General features: G+C 42.1%; 1 protein-coding gene across 3 annotated transcripts in view; it reads right to left on the reverse strand.

Annotated features, from left to right (window-relative positions):
• The window catches only part of ACSL4 (acyl-CoA synthetase long-chain family member 4), a 91,175-nt gene extending 88,859 nt beyond the window's left edge, over positions 1 to 2,316 (reverse strand). The window contains exon 1 of one of the 3 annotated variants that reach the window (XM_012645348.1): positions 2,054 to 2,307. The gene's annotated coding sequence lies outside the window, so the exon portion shown is untranslated. Of the gene's footprint in view, positions 1 to 2,053 lie in introns of all 3 variants that reach the window. The other 2 variants (XM_012645329.1, XM_012645342.1) reach the window with 2 other exon arrangements.
• Between the last annotated feature and the right edge of the window lie 5,859 nt (positions 2,317 to 8,175).

Consider the following 8,175-nt stretch of genomic DNA (forward strand, 5'->3'; position numbering starts at 1 on the left):
CTCAGGCTGGTCTCGAACTCCTGAGCTCAAACAATCCGCCCGCCTCGGCCTCCCAGAGTGCTAGGATTACAGGCGTGAGCCACCGCGCCCAGCCAGTAGGGGTCTTCTTAACCATCATATCCCGAGAGCCTGGCACAAAATAAGTGACAGATGAAGGAACAAGATAATTGAATGAATGAATAAATGAAAGAGATGGCTGCCTATTCTTTTAAAGTTCCTAGCTGAATACAGTTAAAAGGCAGTACATACACATTCATTTACAAATTTTCAAAAGCCACAAGTGTTTTTAAAAGTGTGGTATAACACATATTTCACTTGTAAACAGAAATTAACAATACCTCACTTTTGTAAAATGTTCCCTAATTTATAGATTTTTACATAGAGTAACCCATTTAATCAGGATGAATTAAGAACTAAGTGTATTTAGATTGGTGCTATATATACTTAGTTCTTAATTTGAGAAAAAAGTTCTAAACAACTTGTATAAAAGGATTTAATGACACAGCCTTAATGCAAATCACATTTCATATATATATATTCATCTTATATATTCAGTGTAAAAATACAGAATTCAAATTGGGGGACCTACGGATCATTCTGCCAACCATGATGACACTGACTTTACAGATGCAAAAACCAAGATAGATAAAGTGACTTATTCAAGATCACACATCTATGTAGAGGTAGGAATGGAATTCTAACAGGAGTCTTACATGTCTTAAACTTTAGCAGCTTCAATGGAAAAGATGAGCTATTTTACAATTTAAGGAAGGCCTTACAGTTAAAATCTTGATTGATATGTTCATCAGCAGTACTGTAATTGAATCTCCACTTGCTGCTTTATGTATCAAGAACATTTAAAATTCTTTCTTGTTATAGACAAAATAAAAGAAAATCTAAAGTGACAACAACTATTGGAAATAAGGCTTTAATTAGGTTAAATCTGTATTATGCAGCCAACGTGTTACTTAGTAAGCATGAATTTAGAGGTCCTAGAATCAAAACACCAGAAGGAACCTTAGTTATGCTCTAGTCCAACATCCTTATTTTTGCAAAAGAAAAAACTGAGGCATTGATTAAACCATTAACCAATAAAGCAAACCGCTTACTTTTTCAATGGGATTCATGTCAATGCTATTTACCCTTATTTTGCATCTCCCTGTCGTTTCTCAGGGCAACAATTGACCTTTTTTTCAAGGTGAAAAAAGCGAATAGAGCAAATTAATTTCAAGAGGGTGAAAAAACTGCCTTTGAAGGAGGAGATGCTGGAGGGAAGAGAAATGACGTCTTATTTAAAATATGTAACCCCTTGATGGGGTTAGGCAATGAATCATATTCTCCTAGATTTTTCTATGTCTATAGACATCAGCCACAGTTCTTTCGGGCACTCGAATCAGAAGAAGAGGAAGTGAATAAAGCTAATACCAAATATATAGCACCCACTGAAGGCAGGGATGTAGATAGAAAGACCGGGGGTTAAGGAGAGCATGCTTCTCCAGAATCCAGCTGTTTTCTAAAATACCCAAAGGTACGGAAGGTAGGAAGATATAGGAAGCAAGGGCATCCCTCAAATTCGAGAGGGCGGATGCTTCTAGGGCCAGAGACTCCCCGGCCCTCAGTGATAGAACAACTGGGAGGGGACAAAATGGAGTTGAGGTCTAGGGGCGCCCTAAAGGTCGTTTGGAGGTCTAGCAAGCACTTGATGGGCTCCTCTCGAAAGGGTCATGGCAAAGCACAGTACCTCGATCAGGAAGACGGCTTCTGGCCCTTGGGGTACGGTAAGCGGCAGGAAGAGGCAGGCCAGGGTCCCGAGGACCCCAGACTTCAGGAAAGGAACAGATACAGTGACCTCGGGAATCTCCTCGATCCCAGGGAACGCAGGCGGATAGACGGCCCCGGCTCGAGAAGAAAGCGAGCCGATTCCGGGAACCGGAATGCCCACCCAGCCTCCTCATGGCTCAGGTGAGGTACCCTAGCCCCGCTGGAGATGGGGCCCTGATACTGACAGGGCAGGGGTGCCGGGGCCTCAGCCTACCCCGCCGCGGTTACTCACCGGAGGCGCTGCCCCTCGCGTCTTCGCAGCTGGCCAGCGCCTGACACTCGGAAGCTCGCAGAAAGGAGCGACGTGCCCGCTAGCGCTGTGGCGAGGAGGGGCGCGCCGCGGAGGCCGGAGAAAAAGCCGCAGCGGCGCGCGCGCACCCGGACGGCCGGCAGAGGCGGGGCGCGGCGCGAGCCCGGAAAAGACGCGCCCGGAGGGGCGGGCGGAGCGGGGGCGCGCGGTGGTGTGGCTGAGCCAGCCGAATCGCGGGCGGCAGACGGCTCAGCCCACCCACGCGCCCGCCCCCGCTCGCCGGGGACGTCAGGCGAAAAGGCGGGGCCGAGCGGGCTTCCAGGCGCTAGGGAGGGGGTTGCTGCGGGGACGCTGAGGCGGCTAACGGCAGGTTGTTGCTCCCGCTTGCGATTCGCTGCTGCCGGGCTTGCCGGCGAATGTGTTTCGGAAAGTCCTTGTGTCCAGTTGCAGAGAGGTGCTGAACGGGACCACGCCCGCACCTGCAGTCGCTCCCAAGGACTCCAGCTCAGGATGAAAGTTTCCCTGGGGTCATCTTCCAGCTGCCCTTTAAAGATATTCATCTTTGGACTTATCTGCTCTTCCTTTAGAGAGAGAGATATCTTAACACTCTTTGACTAAAGGCATCCGTTCCTGTAAGCCTGAGCTTATGCCTCTCATCCGTTTATCTTGCTTCTCACTCCGTTAAGATCCCCGCTCCCTCCCACTCATGAAATATCACAAGAATGCAGGGTTTTCACGCTATGACTTCCATTTCCACCACAGTGTAATGGCAAAAGAGCCCCCAACTGATGAAAGTCACCGCAGCTCTGTGACATCTTGCCCTCATCGTTGCTTATAAGCCAGTCCTACAAATGCTGTTCCCAACAGATTCAAGAAATCGCTGTTAAAAATAAAATTCCAGCGAACTGTCTCAGAACTTCAAAAGGTTTGGGCCGTAATTGCAAATGAGCCATGACAAACTGCCAAGAATATATTACCAAAAGAAATAAATCTCAAGTATTCTTGCAGTTCCCTGATGCACAATGGTGGACTAGCTTCTTCTTCCTGCTAGTAATGGACATTTCACTTCACTTACTATTTTCCATTTTCCCATAGAATTACCGGTTGTGTGTATATACACACATCATAAAGACCTCAGCACCTCAGATTATAGGCTAGAGTAGTTCTTAAAACGTCAGTGTGCATCAGAATCATCTGTTTAAATGTGGGGACCTGGAGCTACAACCTCCAGATATTTTGATTCAGATCTGGGTGGGCCAGCTTGAGCAAGAGGGAGACCCGGCGTCGTGGCATGTGCCTGTAGTCCCAGCTACTCGGGAGGCTGAGGCAGGAGGGTCGCTTGAGCCCAGGAGTTTGAGGTTGCTGTGAGCTAGGCTGACGCCACGGCACTCTAGCCGGGGCAACAGAGTGAGACTCTGTCTCAAAAAAAAAAAAATTGGGGGGCCTGAGAAAGTTGAATTTTTAATAAGCATCCCAGATGATACTATAGGTGGTTGGCTGAGAGCACAAAGCTACAGCTTTTTGTGTGTTACTACTTTAAAGCCATACTATCGTTCAATTTCCAACATACTCACCCACTTACATATATTATAAGATACCTCTAAATATTACTAAGGCAGCCATGTAGCTTCCTTTTTCAAGATTGACCTAGAAAGCTCAGGATTTCAAACAAGGAATTAAATTGTCATCTTTGTTTTATGAACTATTGTTGTAATACCATAAATAAGCAATCATTTGTCAGCTATGTAATTCACTGTATACCTATAGTATACAGAGCACTGTCATCTAAAGTAGGGTTAACACAAAAGAAATTGAAGAAATGATCATCCCTGCCCTCAACATACGTAGCGTCTAGTTGTGGAATTAAAATACAGACATAATACAGACCCAGTGTAGCACATAAATCAATCCGTTGGACTAAGATGAAAAAGAACTTGTAATTAAAGAGTACTTTTGCCAGTCTCCTTTATTATCAGTCTCTTGGCCCAGACATTTTCAATTAAGTAAATTCCTCTGAAAACTGAGTCCTCAGCTTACTGAAGTTCCTCCAACTTTGCAGTACATAAAGGAAAGAAATCACTAGAGCCTGAAACTACCAGTTTTTTGTTTGTTTGTATGTGTGTATCTATAAACACACATACATATGTACATGTGTGCAAGATATAGATATATTTATCAGATCAAGAAACCACTTGAATTTTCAAGATCATTATCACTTAAGCTATTCCTTAGTGCACACAGTTGGGGCTATCATTATTACCTACCATAGCTCACCTTTTCCTCCACATTTAACCACACCCAGGATGAAGAGGAAAGAAGAGCTATATCTGCAGAAAGGAAACCAAGTGCATCCATACTATTTCCAGCTTTTCCTTTTTCACTTTTTCAGAGTCAGAACAAACCTTGTTTAATTTCTCGTCATCAGAAACCTTCCAAGAACTATTGCCCTGAGCAAAACATTTCCTAAGCAGCTATCTGACATTTTAGAGAGAACATTTGCACTGTTGTTTACTAGTTAGGAAGACGGGGTATTATTATCCCTCTTTTACAGATAAACAGATACAGGTTAAATGACTTGTCCAGTCACGCAACTAACTATTTATAGTAACAGAGCCTGGATTTCCTACCACACTTGTCATAACTCTTAGACCAGGGTGCTTGCCACTACAATTAGGCTCCCTGGGGAATGAATCCTACCTAGAACTACCAATCCAATTAGAAATGGAATAAACATATGAAAATGGAAGAGTTAGGGAAATGTACAATGCAATTGACAGATTCAAAATACAACATAGAACACACTGAAAGCGTGAAAATTAAACCGTTAGAAGCAAAACAGAATTTAGCAGGATGGCTCTGTTAGCAGGCACTGATATTTAGACCATACTCCTTTCACTCTTCTGTAACAAGAAGCTGAAACGGATAGCCAGGCTGCTCTTGGCATTAGTTATTTATGGAAGGGCAGAAAACAACTGTTCTTCACTGACTTCGTCACAAGCCTTTGCATGTTAAACTTCACAGGTTTGTAGAATAATATTTTTTTCCTGTGGTCCAACTACAATACAAGCAGCAGGACTCCATAATAATATTTGCATAGACAAGTTGTGTTAGGCTTCATCATTAACACATTTTATTTTTTGCAGACCCAATAACCAGGCCAAATATTGTCTTTAGTGGCTTGTGTGAAACAACTGGTGAAATCAGAAACCTTAGAAGATGATCTCACTGTGAACATAAATAATAACCTAAGCTACTCCTTTCAAAAATGGTCAAAGGCACAGTTGCTAGACCTAAATACTGTTTTTGAGAAGTGATTCATCTTTTCAAAATAACCTTTTCTTTTCATTCTGGTACGTTATACAGGTTTTTTAATTAATTGAAAAACCAAAACAAATGGGAAGACGTCTACTGCACCCAGATAGGAAGACACAGCATTGTAAAGAGTCAGGTCTTCCCAAATTAATCTATCGAGTCAGTGCAGTCCAAATCAAAATCCCAGCAGGGTTTTAATGAAACTTAATTTCAGTTTCTCCCATGAAACTCATCAGTTATCCTTGAAAATTGCTTTAGCAATCGTCCCAAAAAGGAAAAAAAAGACCAGAATATTCCTATTATCCATAAGGCCAGGAGCCAGTAAAATGCACTGTGATTGTCATCAAATGCGCAAGAAAGTTACCTATAGTATATTTTTGCCCATTCTCTGTAGTGATTCTGGCCAGTAATGTTAGGAAAAAGGATAGGTCGTCAACATCGTAACTCGCCTTAAATCTCTCTTTATTATCCTTTCCCTTTTACATACAAAAAGATTCCAATATGTCCTATTCTTAAAAGACCAGTAAAATAATAAAACTTTAAAATGTCCCTTACTCAGAATCGACTATGACACCTGGGGAGGCCACTTAAAGGCAGGGTAGCAGGATGGAAACCATATGAACTTTGGACTTAGGCCAATCGCCCTAGACTATCTTACATAACCTCTTTCTGAGCCTCAGCCTCTTTATCTGTAAATTGGGGATAATAATGGTACCTCACTTATAAGGCTCTTCTGAGGGAAGATTAAATGAAATCATGCTCATAAAATGCCTGATTTATGGCAAGGGTGGAGAAAATGATGGCTATTAATTACCAAGTCCAACCTCCTCATTTTACAGATGAGAAAAAACCAAGCTAGAACCAGAAGTCTTTCTCCAGATTCTCCTACTTATTGAGTGACTTCCCTTAAAGCCAAGGGCTAAAATACTTGACAGGTGATCTACAGCCACTTCATTCACTAATCACTGTCTGACCTCCCAGCTAATTCCCATTCCTTTCAATCTTCCAAATATTCCCTTTGCTAATGCCTTCTGTGAAATTGACAAACCCCATAATTATACCTAAATATTCACTCTGCTTAGACCTTTGGATATTTATTCAAAGCAATCTTTCTTCAAACCAAAATGCTGTAATAAGGCCGGGCATGGTGGCTCACACATGTAATCTTAGCACTCTGGAAGGCCGAGGTGGGAGGATCGCTTGAGGTCAGGAGTTAGACTTCAAGACCATCCTGAGCAAGAACAGGACCCTATCTCTATAAAAAATACAAAAATTAGCTGGGCGTGGTGGTACACGCCTGTAGTCCCAGCTACTCAGGAGGCTAAAGCAGGAGAATCGCTTGAGCCCAGGAGTTTGAGGTTGCAGTGAGCCTATGATGATGCCAATGCACTTTAGCCTGGGTGACAGAGTGACACTCTGTCTTAAAAAAAAAAAAAAAGCTTTATTAATATGTTTGAATAATAAAAGCCACTATTTACTGGGCTCTTACTATGTGCCAAGTACTGCCCCAAATGCATTAAATATATTAATTTATTTAACCCTCACAACAGGCCTAAGAGGTAGATTCTATTATTATTTCAGAGGAAAATATGCACATGGCTGAATAAGTAACATTTCGTGTGTCCATCTCATCATCGCATAAACCCACCAACCCACCTAAAAGAGAAGCAAAGTCTCATTTGGGACATTCTACTTCTATATTAGACCAAGGGCGAACCTCTACCATGAGAAGACATTTATAGCAAATACGTTGAAGGTGAACCATAGATTTTAAGAACGTCATTTTTAGTTATTATATGTACCTAATCCAGACCATCTACACAGGCAGCTTTCAGAATCTATGGCTAACCTCACCTTTCAACTAGCTAATTTCAATGGCATTTATGAAATAGTTCAACAAATCTAATGTTGTTGCCACAGGGCAAAAATTTAGGTATCACGATCTAGATCAGCTTGAGCCCTCCCCTATGACTGTAGTCTTACTGAATCATGGTGCAAATTAGGCCCTATGTGAAGGTGTCCATACTCTTTGTCCTGTCACTGTACATGGACTAAATACATTCCTGAAAGGCTATCTGTAAGGCAAATTTTCACTCAGTAAGCCCCACTTTTTCATTGATTGCCTTTATATTATTATTTTTATTACAAAAGAAGTGCATTGGCTGATCCGATGGTAGTGGGTTATCAGAACTTGAACTCCTGACCTCGAGCAATCCTTCCACCTTCGCCTCCCAGAGTGCTAGGATTGCAGGTGTGAGCCACCGAGCCCCGTGGGTTATCAGAACTTATTAACATTAGTGTCACGAAAGTTGGTAAACACCTCCCCACTGCTAAATTTGACTGGCTTTAAAAAAAAAGAAGTGTATGTACACTTCTTTTGTTTAAATAGAAATATATAAAGTTAAGGAATCTCTGATGCCCCTCCACAAAGATTGCAACTATTAATTGTCTGGTATAGATCTTTCCAATGTTTACTGCACATATATATGGTCACATATACTTATTTTTTCAAAACAAGAAAGTATTATGCATATTACACTGCAAATTGCTTTTATTCACTTAATATATCACAAACATCATTTCATGTCATTGTGTTTTATGTAGATATCTGAATAATTTTTTTTTTTTTTGAGACAGAGTCTCACTCTCTTGCCTGGGGCGAGTGCCATGGCGTCAGCCTAGCTCACAGCAACCTCAAACTCCTGGGCTCAGGCACTCCTGTCTCAGTCTCCCGAGTAGCTGGGACCACAGGCACACGCCACCATGCCTGGCTAATTTTTTCTACATATATT

The sequence above is a fragment of the Propithecus coquereli genome, unplaced genomic scaffold (genome assembly GCF_000956105.1).
Source record: "Propithecus coquereli isolate 6110/MARCELLA unplaced genomic scaffold, Pcoq_1.0 Scaffold104, whole genome shotgun sequence".
NCBI lineage: Eukaryota > Metazoa > Chordata > Mammalia > Primates > Indriidae > Propithecus > Propithecus coquereli.